Consider the following 17,486-nt stretch of genomic DNA (forward strand, 5'->3'; position numbering starts at 1 on the left):
TCTGGTTGCATGCAACACCTGTACACTTAGAACTACTCTACAATTGATGTTACATTGCCTTGGAATTTCCACTACAACTAAGGAACTCGAATTCTCTCCACGCACTATCTATTTTGCACCGAATAATCAGTTAACTAGATGATCACTAAGTTAGAATGTTGTCCCACTGCACAATTGACCTTCCACTAGTTCCTCCAACTATTGGAACTAGTTTAACTGAACAAAACTTGAAATAACTGACCTTGATTGCTACAAATTAGAAATCACACATGCTTAATTGAATTCCAAGCCCTCTAACTCGAATTTATTGAGTAAACTAAGTGACACAAGTCATGTCACACAAGTTAACTACGTCCAAGTTGTCTACTAATGTGGAAATTTAGATTTTCTCAATTTGACCAAGGCAAAATCAAATTGAGACTTTCTTGTTGCACTTCTCAATAGGTAGAGATTGGACCTCTATGAAATATACTGAAATTTTCATAGTAGTATTCACAAATCAAGGGTTCATATTTATCTCCAAATTAGTTATGCTCTTTTAATTAATTTATCTCAAATGAATTAATTTAAAAAATGTCGGATCAAGAACTCTCATATTGAGTAAATGGCATTGACAAGTCACAATATTGGCCCATGATATTATAATAAAATCTATTCACAAATTAATAATTTCCATGGTAAAATGAGGGTGAATTTTCATGATTAAGAATATTATTTAACTCATATATTAATTCTTTTTATAATTAATAATAATAATAATAATTTAAAATAAAGTTTTAGTTAATTTTATGATTTTTTTTTTAACTTGATGTGAGATGTATTGTGGCCATTTAATTTATATGGTTACACCAATTAACAATTAAATTAAAATTCCAAAACAAACATATCTTATTCCAAAATAAACATGTCTATCAACATAACTATTTATCTATATATAATTGGTGTAAATTAAATTTATTTACAGTGAAATATTATTATAAGTATAATTTTTACATATGGTTTTTATGTTTAACATTTTAGCTTAAACTTCGATAATCATTAAATTTTATAAAATAAAAATTATATATATATATATATATATATATGAATATATATATATATATATATATATATATATATATATATAAGTTTAAGTTAAAGGAGTCTTTCATTGTATGGGGAGTTTAAGTCTATATACTAAAATAGTGGTAGTTGTTTTATCTGGTGAAATAGTGACAACGGTATATACAAAATTACTAATTCTATTGAATAAAATGTACTCATTTCTATTAAAAAAGAAAAGAAAAAAATTGTATGAATTAAATGTGTTATATTAATTAAAATAAAATTAAAAAAAAATAGATTTATTATAATAAAAGGCTAAATTATTTAAAATAAATTATATATATATATATATATATATATATATATATATATATATATATATATAATAAAAGTAGAATTTCATTATAAGTCAAAATCATATGTACAGTAAATATTGTTTTTAATATTTTATATAATTTTAAATGTGTTTAATTTTTTAAAATATTTTATTGAATTCTAAATGTATTTAAATTTTTAAAAATGGCTTGTGTATTATTGTTTTTAATATTTTATTTAATTTTAAATGTGTTTAATTTTTTTTTAAATTCTAAATATTTAAATTTTTAAAAATTATTGAGGCATTATTAGATCTAAATTTTGATAACCATAACAAAGATTATTATAAGAATATTTGATTCTTAAAATATCTTATTAGTATCTAGATTAACTTGGTCTATCAAATATGTATTAAACTCCATTATTGATAAAAGGAAAGGTCAAACACCTTACCTCACATGCATATAATGGTTCTATATTCATGTTTGAACATGATTTTTTTTGCATGGAAATACCTCACCCCAATAACTAATAGCATGATACATGCACCCATGTTTTCACCTTTACTCATCATGTTTTCAAGCAATATGTGCAAGTTAATGATAGTTTTTTTTGTTTATAGCTTAAGGATTGTCATTAGTGCTTATAGTTTACCCAAAAGTTAGAATAAATTAAAAATCATCCATTACCACATATGGAATAGACAAGACATTTATACAAAACATCTTAAAAACCCTAGTCGGTACCAATGAAAATAGTTATACACCAACCCATAGTGCATTCCCCATTTTGATGTGGTACTCATCTCCTCACCAAAATGTAGACAAAAAATAACTTTAATCATAATGAATTAGGATATTTGTTCTTTAACATTTCCATACTCAATTGCACTACATCACATTTCTTGATTATCAAACTTAATATTTAAAACTCAATAATAATTTTTTTCTAAGATTTATATACAATTTTCAATTCCAATTAATATGTGTGTGTGTTGGGGGGTGGGGTGGGGTTTGGGGGGGTTAAGCTTAGCAATACTTTTCATTCATTCATCTATAAACAAGCAGGTTACAATTATATAAGTCGTTTTGTGGTCTTAACTTACCTAGTGGGAAACCAGGTTTGTTGGCCACTGAATCACATTATAAGTCATCCAAAACATAAATAGTTTGGGTCTATTTAACCAAGCCTTATAAGGCTGATAGTGTGGAAACCAACTAGTAAGCATAACACTGAAAACATAAATGCTACCCGACATATACAACCAAAATTAACAGACATAACTTCGACCAACTAATCATATGATGATTCCACCAACACAGGGTCTTTAGCACTTGATCCTAACAATTTAGATTGCGACAGACATGGGATATATCGTTCAATACGACCCAAGCAAGCATTCTGATTCTGCAACTGAAATTAAATAAACTAGAATTTTTTTGAGTGTCTCATAAACCCAACTGAAAAATTTTAATATTTAAAAAAAATTATATATTAATTTATTTTTTTCCAAAACATATCAAATAAAAATTAATATTTAATTTTAAACAAATTTCATAACTATAACTATAAAAATACATTCTAAATAAAAAATTTAAAGTATCATTTTCTACCCTAAAATGTTTATAAAATAACCAACTTTCATAATCTCCTCTAATTTCCCTTCTCTCACAATCTTAGCCATAGAACGTTTGTATAGGATTTCGTTAAGAGGAGGTTTCTTAAAGCCTCTTGAATTCAGGGAGTGAATCATTTGCTCATCCTTTAAGCATGTGAATATCGACTTCTAGGGACTAATGATGGATTGACTTCTTCCTAACCTTTTTAGATGTTTGAATTTAGGCTTCTGTGATCCATATTAATTTTTGAGAAGATTCTTCGGCGAAAATCACATAGAGATACTTTTGTCGACGTGTTTCGAACCAACCAGTGTGATTCATCGTTAGGAAAAGTTGAGTGAGCAGATCTCGCATTGCACATTAAATAGATATTTATTAATGATTTATTTATTTAAATGTTTCAAAGCCTTTCATAGTGGTTCAATTTTTTTTTAATAAGATTTTAATAATATATGTGCTTCTATGTTTTTATGATATATTAGTTTTTTAATGATATATTTTTTTTAGCCCCTTTTTTTTTAATAAGTTATAAAGAGGATTGAAATTTGGTTAGTCACCTATTTAGAAAGTCTTGCGGAAAGTTCTTCTATATAATGGAATTTAAAGGTAGTCATACAAAGAATTGATATTGGATATAAAGGAGAGGGATGGGATATAAAGGAGAGTAGGTGGGAAAGGAAAATAAAGAGTGTAAATATAGAAAAAAAGAAAGAGAATATGGTAGATAAAAAATTTATTGATATTGTATTATTTATGGAATTGAAAGATAGTTAAACAAGAAATTGATATTGATGGGAAAGAGTAAGTGAGGAAAGAAAAATGGGTGAGTACAAGAATTACAAGAGAGAAGAAAATTATAAATGTTTAATGAGAGAAAATTGAAGAGATTTTATGAGACTAAAATTTAATGTTTTGTTATCAAGTCTATGTTTATCTAGATAATTAGTTTTTTAATGTACTTTGAGATGTTTGGGATTGATGATATTATAATTTTCAATATGATGTCATTTCAATTTGATTATATTAAGTATATATTTTTGCATATTATAGAAGGTTATACATTTAAATTTAAATTTAAAATACCAGAGATTAATACTCAAAACAATAACTTGAAGATTGCATTCCAAATACTACAATTTATAGACAAAATCCATTGGAGATTCAACAATGAATCCATCAGCTATCAAGGACCCCTGCGAATTAATAATTACAAACTTTCTACCCCTTGTATTTTTCCGACTAGGGAACAATCATTGTGATCAATCGCCTATACTTCACCGACATGTGAACAACCATGATTATTTTGACACCTCCCCTTAATCACAACCTCTATGTTTACTTGTTTGCTAGTCTAAGTCTTAGCTACGCTTACAGCATAATTTGGATTTTCTACAACACACAAAGGTTACTTCTACAAATTTAAAATTTAGCCTTTCCAAGAGGCTTGGTGAATATGTTAGCCACATTTTCATCTGTATTAAAATATGTTAAGTCAAATTCTTTTGATTCCACTTTTTCTCATACAAAATGATGTGTTTCTATATGTTTTGACACTGCATGATATACATGGTTTCTTGCCAATTTGATAGTGCTTTGATTGTCACATCTGATTGTTGTAGGTTCTTGTTGTATTTCTCCAACATCTTCAAGTATCCTTCTAATCCATATTGCTTCACAAGTACGAATGTTTAATGCTTTATACTCAACTTCATTGGATGACAAGAAAAAAATTGGTTGTTTCTTACTGCTCCATTATATCACTCTTGAACCTATATTGAACATGTATCCAGTAATAGATTTCCTGTCATCTAGATTTCCAGTCCAGTCAAAATTAAAATAATTTTCCAACTCAACATCAAATTCATCAATATACAAAATACCAAAATTAAGTGCTCCTTTCACATATTGGACTTTCTTTGTTGCTTTCCAGTGGCTTTCACAAGGCTTAGCCATGAGCTGACTATGTTGATAGAATATGTTATATCTGGCCTGGGAGTGGTGAGGTAGTTCAGACTTCCCACCAATTTACAATACAAGGTTCCATTCACCTCTTTGGTTCCATCTCCACTATACAATTCATCATTCTTTTCTAAAGGAGTAGATACTGGCTTGCATTCAATCATATTGAACCTTTTACAGGTTTCTCTTATATATTTACTTTGTGTGATTAGTGTCTTACCAGGTTCCCTCTAAACTTGAAGACCTAAACAATAATGCAATTCACCAAGGTCTTTCATCTCAAATACCTGTGACAACTAACTTTTAATTTCTTCAATCAACTTGGACACATTGCTTGTAATGATAAGATCGTCAACATATACAAATATCAAAGCAATATTCCCATATTCATCTTTCTTGATGTATAGATTAGGATCATTTTTGCTTTTCATAAAACCTTTCTCATAGAAGAAAGAATCAATTTTCAGATACCAATATCTTGGTGCTTGTTTCAAACCATATAAATCTTTCTTTAACCTGCAAACAAGATGCTCATGTCCCTGTTTTACAAACCCTTTAGGCTAAACCAAATAAACTTCTTCTTTTAACTCACCATTCAAAAAAACAGGTTTGACATCTAATTGATGCATTTTCCAATTATGTTTTGTAGCTAATGCAATCATGATTCTAATTGTGTTCAACTTAGCTACAAGTGCAAATGTATATTCATAATGAATTCCCTCTATTTGTGAATAACTTTTTGCAACCAATCTAGCTTTATATTTATCAATACTTCCATCAATATTAAAGTTGGATTTATACAACTATGTGCGTCCAATGTGAACTTTATTTTTACGCAATTTTGTTAATTCCCATGTATCATTATTCATTAGAGTTATATTCTTCATTGATTACATCTCTCCATTCTTTATATTCTTCATAACTTGAAGGATCTACAACATTCATTACAAGAGACATTAATGCACAATCTTCATATCTTATATGTGTCTGAATTTGACGTGATGACCTACTTGGAGTTTTACTGCTTTCATCTTTCTTTCTTCTTTGTGGAGTCTCCTCTCCTCTTGTTGGAGTGTCATGACTGCTTGATTCTCCTTGCTCTTGAACCCGTACCTGTTCATGTTCTTGTTCTTTTTCTTTTTCAACACTTGTATCTATTTTGACATAATCATCAATATCTTGCCATACACTAGTATCATTCATTTTTTCACCTTCATCTACATTCTCATGAAACACCACATCACTACTTGCAAGCAATATATGAGAACTAGGATCAAACAACTTGTATGTTTTTTTATCACCACAATAACCAATAAATGTGCACTTGATTGACTTTGCATCAAGTTTTCTTCTTTCATCTTTTGGAATATGAGGAAATCCCTTGCATCCAAAAACTCTTAAATGACTCACTTTTGGTTTATACCCATAAAATGCTTCAAAAGGTGTTTTAAGACCTAAAATTTAGGGTTGGACTCCGATTTTTCAAATAAACTGCAGTATTAATGGCTTTAGCCCAAAAACCATTAGAAACATTTTTACCTTGAAGCATACTATGTGCACATTCTACTAGTGTTATGTTTTTCCTCTTAGCAACTCCATTTTGCTGAGGTGTAGGTGGCACTGTAAATTATTGTAGAATCCCATTGTTTTTACAACATTGATTAAATTCTCTTGATTTATATTCTCCACCTTGATCAGATATGAGAATTTTGATGCACTTGTGAGTTTGTTTTTCCACCATATTTTTGAACTCTTTAAAGTACTAAAAAAAACCACTCTTCTTTCTTATGAAATATACCCATGTATATCTAGATCTATCATCAACAAAAATAAGAAAATACCATGCTCCACCAATATATCTAGTTTTCATAGGCCCACATACATCAATATGAATTAATTCAAGTATTTTTCCTCTTTCAACGTCAACAATGCTATGGTTCTTTTTCTCAGCTACCCCATTCTGCTGTGGGTTGTGGGGTGTTGTCAGTTCCATTCGATTTCCTTCTTTCACACAAAAATCCTTGAAGTCATTTGAAACATACTCACCTCCATTGTCACTCCTTAGATCCTTCACCTTCTCGTCAGTCTCTTTCTCAACTAGTGTCTTGAATTCTACAAAATTTGAGAATGTCTCATCCTTCTTCCACATGAATAAGGTCCAAGACTTCCTAATACTTATGTCTGGTAGTGGAGGCTATTGAGAAAGCCCACAAACATCAGGGTGGATTCTTTCCAAGGAATGTGGATTTCACATACTTCCCCAAGGTACAACCTTTGCAAACATCATGTTGCTGAAGTACTCCTTTCAGGAGGCCAGTGGTTATTTGTTACATAATTTCTAGGGCACCATGATGCAAATGTCTCAATCTCATATGCCAAATTTCACTGATGTCGCGACTCTGCACTTTATTTGCCTTAGTGCCTAATGCAACACAATATTCCACATCCAACTTGTATAGGTTCTTCACCCAAACCTCGATCTGCTTCACCTATCTAGTGGCTATGTGTCTCAATAATGCTTTCCCTTTGCTGAAGATCACATCATAACCACGGTCTTCAAAAACTGCAACAGGGATGAGATTATTCTTTAGGCATGGAAAAAACATGACATCTTTGAGGTGAAGAGGGGATCTCGGCTCCCTCTGAAAGGTGACTGTACCAATCCCGGTATCAATGTGCCTTCCATCATCCCCCAACTCAATATGCATATGGAGATCTTTCTCCTCCAGGTCAATGAAAAAATCTCTACACCCTGTCATGTGGAACAAGGCACCCGAATCCAAGTACCACGCACTCCCCATCATAGAGTTGGCCATGCATGCGATAAGGGTGAAGTTTGGATCAAACTATGAAGCCAATGCCTCACCTGCTCCTCCTCTTGATTTCTTCTCGCTCAACTTTGTGTGGACACTTTGTAGCATAATGCCCAAATTCATGACAATTGAAGCTTTTTCTTTTAGACAAGTCTTTCTTCATTCCCCTAGGCTAGATTCAGGTTGGTTTGATATTTCTTCCCTTTGCCCTTCTTTCCCTTTCCAACCAATGCAAAATTTTCTTCATCCTCTACTTTGGATGAAGTTCCATCCTGATTATTTCTCCTGAACTCTTCTTGTACCAAGTCGGACCACAACCTTTCCCACTTCAATAAATTTTCCCTTCCATTTACAGAGTCCTGGTATTTGTGCCAAGATTTTGGAAGGCCTAGAAGAGCTAGGCTCACCAGGCCCTCTTCTACAAAAATCACACCAACCCCTCCAAGCTTATCCCAAACTTGTGTAAATTTGGTGAGATATTGTGGAATAATATCATTCTTTTGCATCTTAATGTTTCGAAGTTTGTCTTTGAGGGCCAATTTTCTATGATCACTGCTATTCTTGAACAACTCTGTCACTGCCTTCCACATTGTGAAAGGAGTTGCTTTTCCATGGATATTTGAGACAATGTGGTCTCGCACTCCCTCCAAGATTATTCTCCTCGCCTTGGATACATCTTTCTTCCAATGAGACAGGTTATGTGCATCAGATGCATGTGCTTTTGCAATATCTACCTTGACATATTCTAGCAATCCATTGTCATCAAGCACCACCTCCATGTGATCCTTCCATGTAATTAAATTTGAGCTACCTTCCAAGGCATACTCTAAGCTCAGCTAGTTGAAGGTCATCTTCCCTATCCTGAAGAAATTCTACTACACTAAAACTGCAAATTCAAACCTCCTGAGGAACAACTTCTAAATTCTCATTCTAATGTGAATCTTGCTCTGATACCTAGTAGAAAAATGATGTAGAATTGCAACTGCTCAAGAAGTTTTATCTAAAATCAAGAGACACAATCCCACTCTACTAATCTGTGGAATTTAATTCACAATTTAGAACAAAAATTTGATACATGCAATAAGAAATAACACACATGCACAATATTTTTCTAGGGGAAAACAACTGCTAAAAATGATCCGAATTTAAACAGGAACGCAACAAATTACAGATATAACCATAAATACAAAAATGTAGCATAAATAACACTTCCTTTGATTAATATCAAATAATGAAGTATGCTTACAAACAATATGGAAATAAGACAAGCTCGACGATGGTAACTTATCTCTGAGAAGAGATGTGGTGGCTACATGCCTATGAACTGCATTACAATGAGGCTCAAGGGCCATTTTATTATTGAACAATAAGAGCGAACCCTAAACAACCAAAACCCTAACCCGAGGAGATGTAACACCAAGAGTTTATGGGCCCCGTTGGGGTTAGCTGGACAACCAACTTCCCGGGGTTGTGACTTGGTCATATTATCTCCATTTGATGCACATAATACCCCATTGGAAAGATCTATCTGAGGACTACAACAAAAAAGATGATTTTATCAAAAAACCAGTAGTGGTAGATTGCCCAAAAAAAAATTGTTTAGGGCCTCAAAATGGCTCCGGAAGTTTAGGACCTAAAAAACTGCTAAAAATAGTAAACTATGCTACAATTAAGGAAATTGAAAAACTGAAAGAAACAATGTTGGGGTTCCAAGTGGAATTGGCGAGTGGCCACCAATATCCACTTGGATCAAAAAATCCTTTAAGCCTGTTTGCATTAATCAGATGAATAAAGATATATTACAATTGCTTGCTTGCTCTGAGCACAACCCATAAGTGAATAACCTATCTCTCTACTCATTGAGAAGTTCTAATCGAGACTTAGTCAAATTTTGACTAAGCTTGAGCTGTTATTTCCTTGCGCAATTCCTAGAGAATTAGGCCCTATTTTTAGGAATTATTCTCCAAATTGATTGTGCAATTCCCAAGGTTGATCATCTGGTTGCATGCAACACCTGTACACTAAGAACTAGTCTACAATTGATGTTACATTGCCTTGGAATCTCCACCACAACTGAGGAACTTGAATTCTCTACATGCACTAGCTATTTTGGGTTGATTGACCAATTAATTGGATGATCACTGAGTTAGATTGTTGTCCCACTGCACAACTGACCTTCCACTAGTTCCTACAACTGTTAGAACTAGTTTAACTGAACACAACTTGAAATAAATGACCTTGATTGCTACAAATTAGTAATCACGCATGCTTAACTAAACTCCAAGCCCTCTAACTCGAATTTACTAAGTAAACTAAGTGACATAAGCCATGTCACATAAGTTAAATGCATCCAAGTTGTCTGTTGATGTGGAAATTCATATTTTCTCAATTTGACCAAGGATAAATCAACTTGAGACTTTCTTGTTGCACTTCTCAACAGGTAGAGATTGAATCTCTATGGAACATACTGGAATTTTCATAGTAGTATTCACAAATCAAGGGTTCATATTTATCTCCAAATTAGTTATGATCTTTTAATTAATTTATCTCAAATGAATTAATTTTAAAAATGTCGTATCAAGAACTCTCATATTGATTACATGGCATTGATAAGTCAAGGTATTGGCCCATGATATTATAATAAAACATATTCACAGATTAATAATTTCCTTGGTAAAGTGAGGGTGAATATTCATGATTAAGAATATTGTTTAACTCATATATTAATTCTTTTTATAATTAATAATGCTAATAATAATTAAAAAAAAAGTTTTAGTTAATTTTTAAGATATTTTTTTAACTTGAACAATGTTTGATGTATCGTGGCCATTTAATTTATATGGTTACACTAGTTAACAATTAAATTAAAATTCCAAAACAAACATGTTTTATTCCAAAATAAACATGTCTATCAACATAACTATTTATTTATATATAATTGAGTGTAAATTAAATTTATTCATAGTGGAATATTATTAGAAGTATACTTTTACATATGGTTTTTAAGTTTAATATCTATTAATAAAATTATAGCTTAAACTTTGATAATCACTAGATTATATATATATATATATATATATATATATATATATACTTTCAACGGGTAAAACAACTACAAGTTCTATATATTATTTCTCCAACAGTAAAACTACAAGTTATCTTAGAAATAGTTGTTCCATGTGCTAAAATAGTGGTAGTTATTTTACCTCGTGAAATAATAACAGTGGTATGTATATACCACTATTACTAATTCTACCAAAATAAAATGTAATTTCTTTTTAAAACAAGAAAAAAGAAAAATAAATGTATTAATTAGATGTGTTATATTAGTTAAAAATTAAATTATTATAAAATAGAATTATTATAAAAAAAAATTAAATTATATATATATATATATATATATATATATATATATATATATTATTTCACCAGGTAAAATAATTACCACTATATATTATTTGTTTAGTAAGGTAATTTTGGAAATAATTGTTCTATGTGCTAAAATAGTGGTAGTTGTTTTACTTAGTGAAATAATAATAGTAGTATGTATATACTGCTATTACTAATTCCACTAAATAAAATGTAATTTCTGTTTTAAAAAAAGAAAAAAGAAAAAAATGTATTAATTAGATATATTATATTAATTAAAAATAAAATTATAAAAAATAGAATTATTATAAAAAATGTTAAATTATATATATATATATATATATATATATATATATATATATATTAATTAAGGAAGGTAATTTTGGAAATTAAATTATTTAAAATAAATATTATATATATATATATGTTAGAATTTTTAAATATGATTAGAATTTCATTATAACTCAAAATCATATTTACATTAAATATTGTTTTTAAATATGTTTATATTTTTAAAAGTTACTTATGTATTATTATATTTAGATTATATATGATTTTTAAAATATCCTATTAGTATCTACATTAATTTGATTCATCAAACATGTGTTAAACATCATTATTGATGAAAGGAAAGGTTAAACAACTTACCTCATATGCATATAAGGGCTCTACACTCATGAGTATTTGAACATGGTTTTTTTACATGGAAATACCTCACCCCAACAACTACGTGATGGTTTTTTTATATGGAAATACCTCACCCCAACAACTATGTGATTGCATGATTGATACACCCATGTTTCCATTTTTAATCATCATATTTTCAAGCAATGTGTGCAAGTTAATGATAACTTTTCTTTGTGTATAGGTTAAAGTCGGTCTTTTGTTTACCCAAAAGTTAGAATAATTTAAAAATTATCCATTACCACAAATGAAACAGACAATATATCTATACAAAACATCTTAAAACCCTAGTTGATATTGTTGAAAATAGTTATACACCAAATCATAGTGTGTTCCCCATTTTAATGTGAAACTCATCCCCTCACTCAGAAGACAAAAAAAAAAATAACTTTAATCATAATGGATTAAGACATTTGTTATTTAATGTTTCCATAGTCAATTGCAGATCAGATCCCTTGATTATCAACCTTAACATTTAAAACTTAATAATATTTTTTTTCTAAAATTTATATAAATTTTTAATTTCAATTGATATTTAAAAATATATATATATATATATATATATATATATATAAATTAATTTTTCCCCAAAACATATCAAATAAAAATTAATATTTAATTTTAAACAAGTTTCATAACCATAAAAATACATTCTAAATAAAAATTTTAAAATAGAATTTTCTACCCTAAAATTTTAATAAAATAACCAACTTTCATAATCACGTCTAATTTTCCTTCTCTCACAATCTTAGCCATAGAACGTGTGTATAGGATTTCGTTAAGAGGAGGTTTCTTAAAGCCTCTTGAATTCAGGGAGTGAATCATCGACTTGGATTGACTTCTTCCGAACCTTTTTAGATGTTTATTAATGATTTATTTTTTAAATGTTTCAAAGCCTTTCATAGTGCTTCAAAGTCTTTCTTAACTAAGTTTTTAATAATATAATAATATATTTTCTTTTATGTTTTTATGATATATTAGTTTTTTAATTATTTATTGCATTTAGCCTTTTTTAAGTTATAAAGAGGATTGAAATTTGGTTAGTGTATCACCTATTTAGAAAGTATTGCTGAAAGTTCTATACAATGGAATTTAAAGGCAGTTCTATAAAGGAGAGAGATGGGATATAAAGGAAAGAGTAAGTGAGGAAAGAAATAGAGAGGAATTATAAGAAAGAAGAAAACTATAAATATTAAATTGAGTTTATGAGAGGAAAATTGAAAAGATTTTGTGAGATTACAATTTAATGTTTTTGTCATCAAAGGTCATGTTTTTTTTAAGTAGTTAGTTCTTTAATGTATTTTGAGATGTTTCGGATTGGTGATATTATCATTTTCAATATGATGTCATTTCAATTTCATTATATTAAATATATATTTTTGCATATTATAGAAAGTTATAAATTTAAATTTAAATTTAAACTTAAATATCAAAGATTAATATTCAAAATAATAGCTTGAAGATTGCATTCCAAATACTGCAATTTATATACAAAGTTTGCTGGAGATTCAACAGTGAATCTGCCAACTACTAATGACTCCTGCCAAATTTTAATTATAAACTTTCTACTGCTTGTATTTTTCTGACTAGGGAACAATCATTGTGATCAACCACCTATACTTCATCGACATGTGAACAATCATGCTTATTTTAAAACCTCCCCTTAATCATGATCTCTATGTTAACTCGCCTGTTATTCTAAGTCTCGGCTAGGCTTACAACATAATTTGGATTTTCTTCAACACACAAAGTTTAGTTCTACAAATTTCAAATTCAGTCTTTCCAAGAGGCTTGGTGAATATGTCAGCGACATTTTCATTTGTATTACAATATGTTAAGTCAAATTATTTTGATTCCCCTTTTTCTCATACAAAATGATGTGTTTCTATATGCTTTGACCCTGCATGATATACATGATAGCTTTCTAATTGGATAGCTTTGATTGTCACATTTGATTACTATAGGTTCTTGTTGTATTTCTCCAACATCTTCAAGTATCCTTCTAAGCCATATTGCTTCACAGGTAACACTGCTTAATGCTTTATACTCAACTTTAGTGGATGACAAGGAAATGATTGGTTTTTTCTTACTGCTCCATGACATCACTCCTCAACCTATATTGAACACGTATCCAGTAGTAAATTTCCTGTCATCTGGATTTCCAACCCAGTCAAAATCAGAATAACCTGCCAACTCAACATCAAATTAATCAGTATACATAATACCAAAATTAAGTGCTCCTTTCATATATCAAAGGACTTTCTTTACTTCTTTCTAGTGGCTTTCACAAGGCTTATCCATGAATTGACTAAGTATGTTGACAAAATATGCTATATCTGGCCTGGTAGTGGTGAGGTAGTTCAAACTTCCGACCAATTGACAATACAAGGTTCCATTCACCTCTTTGGTTCCATCATCACTATACAATTCAACATTCTGTTGTAAAGGAGTAGATACTACCTTGCATTCAATCATATTGAACCTTTTAAGGATTTCCCTTATATATTTTCTTCATGTGATTAGTGTCTTACTAGATTCCCTGTAAACTTCAAGATCTAAAGAATAATGCAATTCACCAAGGTCCTTCATCTCAAATACCTGTGACAAATGAATTTTAATTTCTTCAATCAACTTGGATGCATTGCTTATATGATAATATCATCAACATATACATATATCAAAGAAACATTCCCATATTCATCTTTCTTGGTGTATAGATTAGGATCATTTTTGCTTCTCATAAAACCTTTCTCATAGAAGAAACAATCAATTTTCACATACCAAAAACTTGTGCTTGTTTCACACCATATAAAGCTTTCTTTAACCTGCAGGCAAGATGCTCCTGCTCCTATTTTAGAAACCCTTTAGGCTAAACCAAATAAACTTATTCTTTTAACTCACCATTAAAAAAAGAAAATTTGACACCTAAATAATGCATTTTCCAATTATGTTTTGCAGCTAATGTAATCATGATTCTAATTGTGTTCAACTTAGCTACAGGTGCAAAAGTATCTTCATAATCAATTACCTCTTTTTGTGAATAACCTTTTGCAACCAATCTAGCTTTATATTTATCAATGCTTCCATCAACATTAAACTTGGATCTATACAATCATTTGCATCCCATGGGAACTTTATTTTTACGCAATTCTGTTAATTACCATGCATCATTCTTCATTATAGATTTATATTCTTCATTCACTGCATCTCGCCATTCTTTATATTCTTTAGCTTCTTCATAACTTGAAGGTTCAACAACATTCATTGCAAGAGACATTAATTCACAATATTTATATCTTATAGGTTCTGAATTTGACATGATGAAATTAGTGGAATTTTATTGCTTTCATATTTCTTTCTACTTTGTGGAGTCTCCTCTCCTCTTGTTGGAGTGTCATGACTGCTTGATGCTCCTTGCTCTTAAACCTGTACATGTTCCTACGCTTGTTCTTGTTCTTGTTCAACACTTGTATATATTTTGATATAATCATTAATATCATGCAATACACTAGTATTATTCATTTTTTCACTTCATCTGCATTCTCATGAAACACCGCATCCCTACTTGAAAGCAATCTATAGGAACTAGGATCAAACAACTTGTATGCTTTTTTATCATCACAATAACCAATAAATGTGCACTTGATTGAATTTGCATCAAATTTTCTTTTTTCATCTTTTGGAATATGAGCAAATGCCTTGGATCCAAAAACTCTTAAATGACTCACTTTTGGTTTATACCCATAAAATGCTTCAAAAGGTGTTTTAAGATCTAAACTTTTGGTTGGACTCCTATTTTTCAAATAAACTATAGTATTAATTGCTTCAGCCCAAAAACCATTAGAAACATTTTTACCTGAAGCATACTATGTGCACATTCTACTAGTGTTCTATTTTTCCTCTCAGCAACTCCATTTTGCTGAGGTGTATGTGGCACTGTAAGTTATTGTAGAATCTCATTATTTTTACAATATTGATTAAATTCTCTTTATTTGTATTCTCCGCCTTGATCAGATTTGAGAATTTTTGATGCACTTGTTAGTTTGTTTTTCCACCATATTTATGAACTCTTTAAAGTACTCAAAAACATCACTCTTCTTTCTTATGAAATAGACCCATGTATATCTAGATCTATCATCAACAAAAATAAGAAAATACCATGCTCCACCAAGAGATATAGTTTGCATAGGTCCACATACATCAATATGAATTAATTCAAGTATTTTTCCTCTATCATTTTGCTTTATGTACAGGAAATTCCTCTCTAAGTTGCTTTCCAAGTGCACATGCTTCACATTCAACATGATCATTCTTCATAATAGGAATACCTTCAACCATTCTTTTCTTTTGAAGTAACGTTAAATCATTGTGATTTAAATGCCCATAACTTTGATGCCATAAGTCTACTATTGACATTGTTGTAGATGCCAACCCTTGATGACCTGTCCTAGTCACATCTAGCTTATACAAAACTCCAAGTCTGGTACCTGTGGCAATAAATTGTAGTGATATTGAATGTCTTTAACAACACATTGCGATTTAACAAATTTCACCTTCAAATCTTGGTCAACAACAACAACAACAATAATAATAATAAATATTTTTGATACCAAGAACATACATCACATTATGGATGTGTCTCTCTTGTCCATTAGGAAAATTCACACCTATTACTCCATAACCTTGAACTTTAAGTGATTTGTTATCTCCTAGATAAACATATGTTACATCAATGTTCTCATAATATTCATCAAACAAATCTACAAGCCATATGGGGTGATGCATTAGAATCAATGAACCAAACTTCACATCATCAATTTCTGTAGACAATGCTGCATCAGAAACAAACAATCTAAGATTTTGAAATCCATCACTGATTGAGGTGTCTTTATCCACAAAATTTCCATTATGCCTTATGTTTCTTTGTTTAGACTCATTATATTTTATTTTATAGCAATCTTTAGAATGATGACCAAGTTTACCACAATAATAACAATCATTATTTCTCTTATCATGAGTTGGAAATTTAGATTGTGCCATACCTTTATGTTTTGCTTGAAACTTGCCTCCTTTGTTCTTTTCCGATGGATTTAATTATATGGTTTTTTACCCTAGTCTACCAATGCCAAATATGAAATACTAGATCCCAAATTAAAGGTATTCATCCTCTCTTCCTCTTGTAGAAAAATTTGTGTCAATTCATCAAATGTAGGGGGCTTCTCTCTAGCTAAAAGAGCTGAAACACAAGTTTGATAATGTTTCACTAAGCCATTTAATGTGATGGTAACCAAGTAAGTACTTGACACCTTTTTACCAATATCTCCTAACTTATCACTTAAATCTTTGATACAAGACATGAAATTGCTTATATTTTCATTTTCTTTCAATTTTATAGACAAAAGCTTAGTCTTAAAAATAAGATTTAGTTTGTATTTGTTGTTTCATACAAAACTTTTGAGCATATCCCATGTTTCTTTGGATGTCTTGCAATCTCTGATGTGAGGAATAATGTTGTCCTTTACAAACATTCGCAATAACACCTTTGATTTCATCTCTTGTTTCTCCAATCTAGAACAAAAGCCGCAATAGTGGGTTTGGGTTCATCCCCACTCACAATTGACCACAAATTATAACCCTCAACAATTGTCAACAACTTGAATTTTCAATTCACATAATTTCCTCC

This window comes from Pinus tabuliformis, chromosome 1_1, assembly GCF_031772625.1.
Source record: "Pinus tabuliformis cultivar Carrire ecotype Pingquan chromosome 1_1, CPIR1, whole genome shotgun sequence".
Taxonomy (NCBI): domain Eukaryota; kingdom Viridiplantae; phylum Streptophyta; class Pinopsida; order Pinales; family Pinaceae; genus Pinus; species Pinus tabuliformis.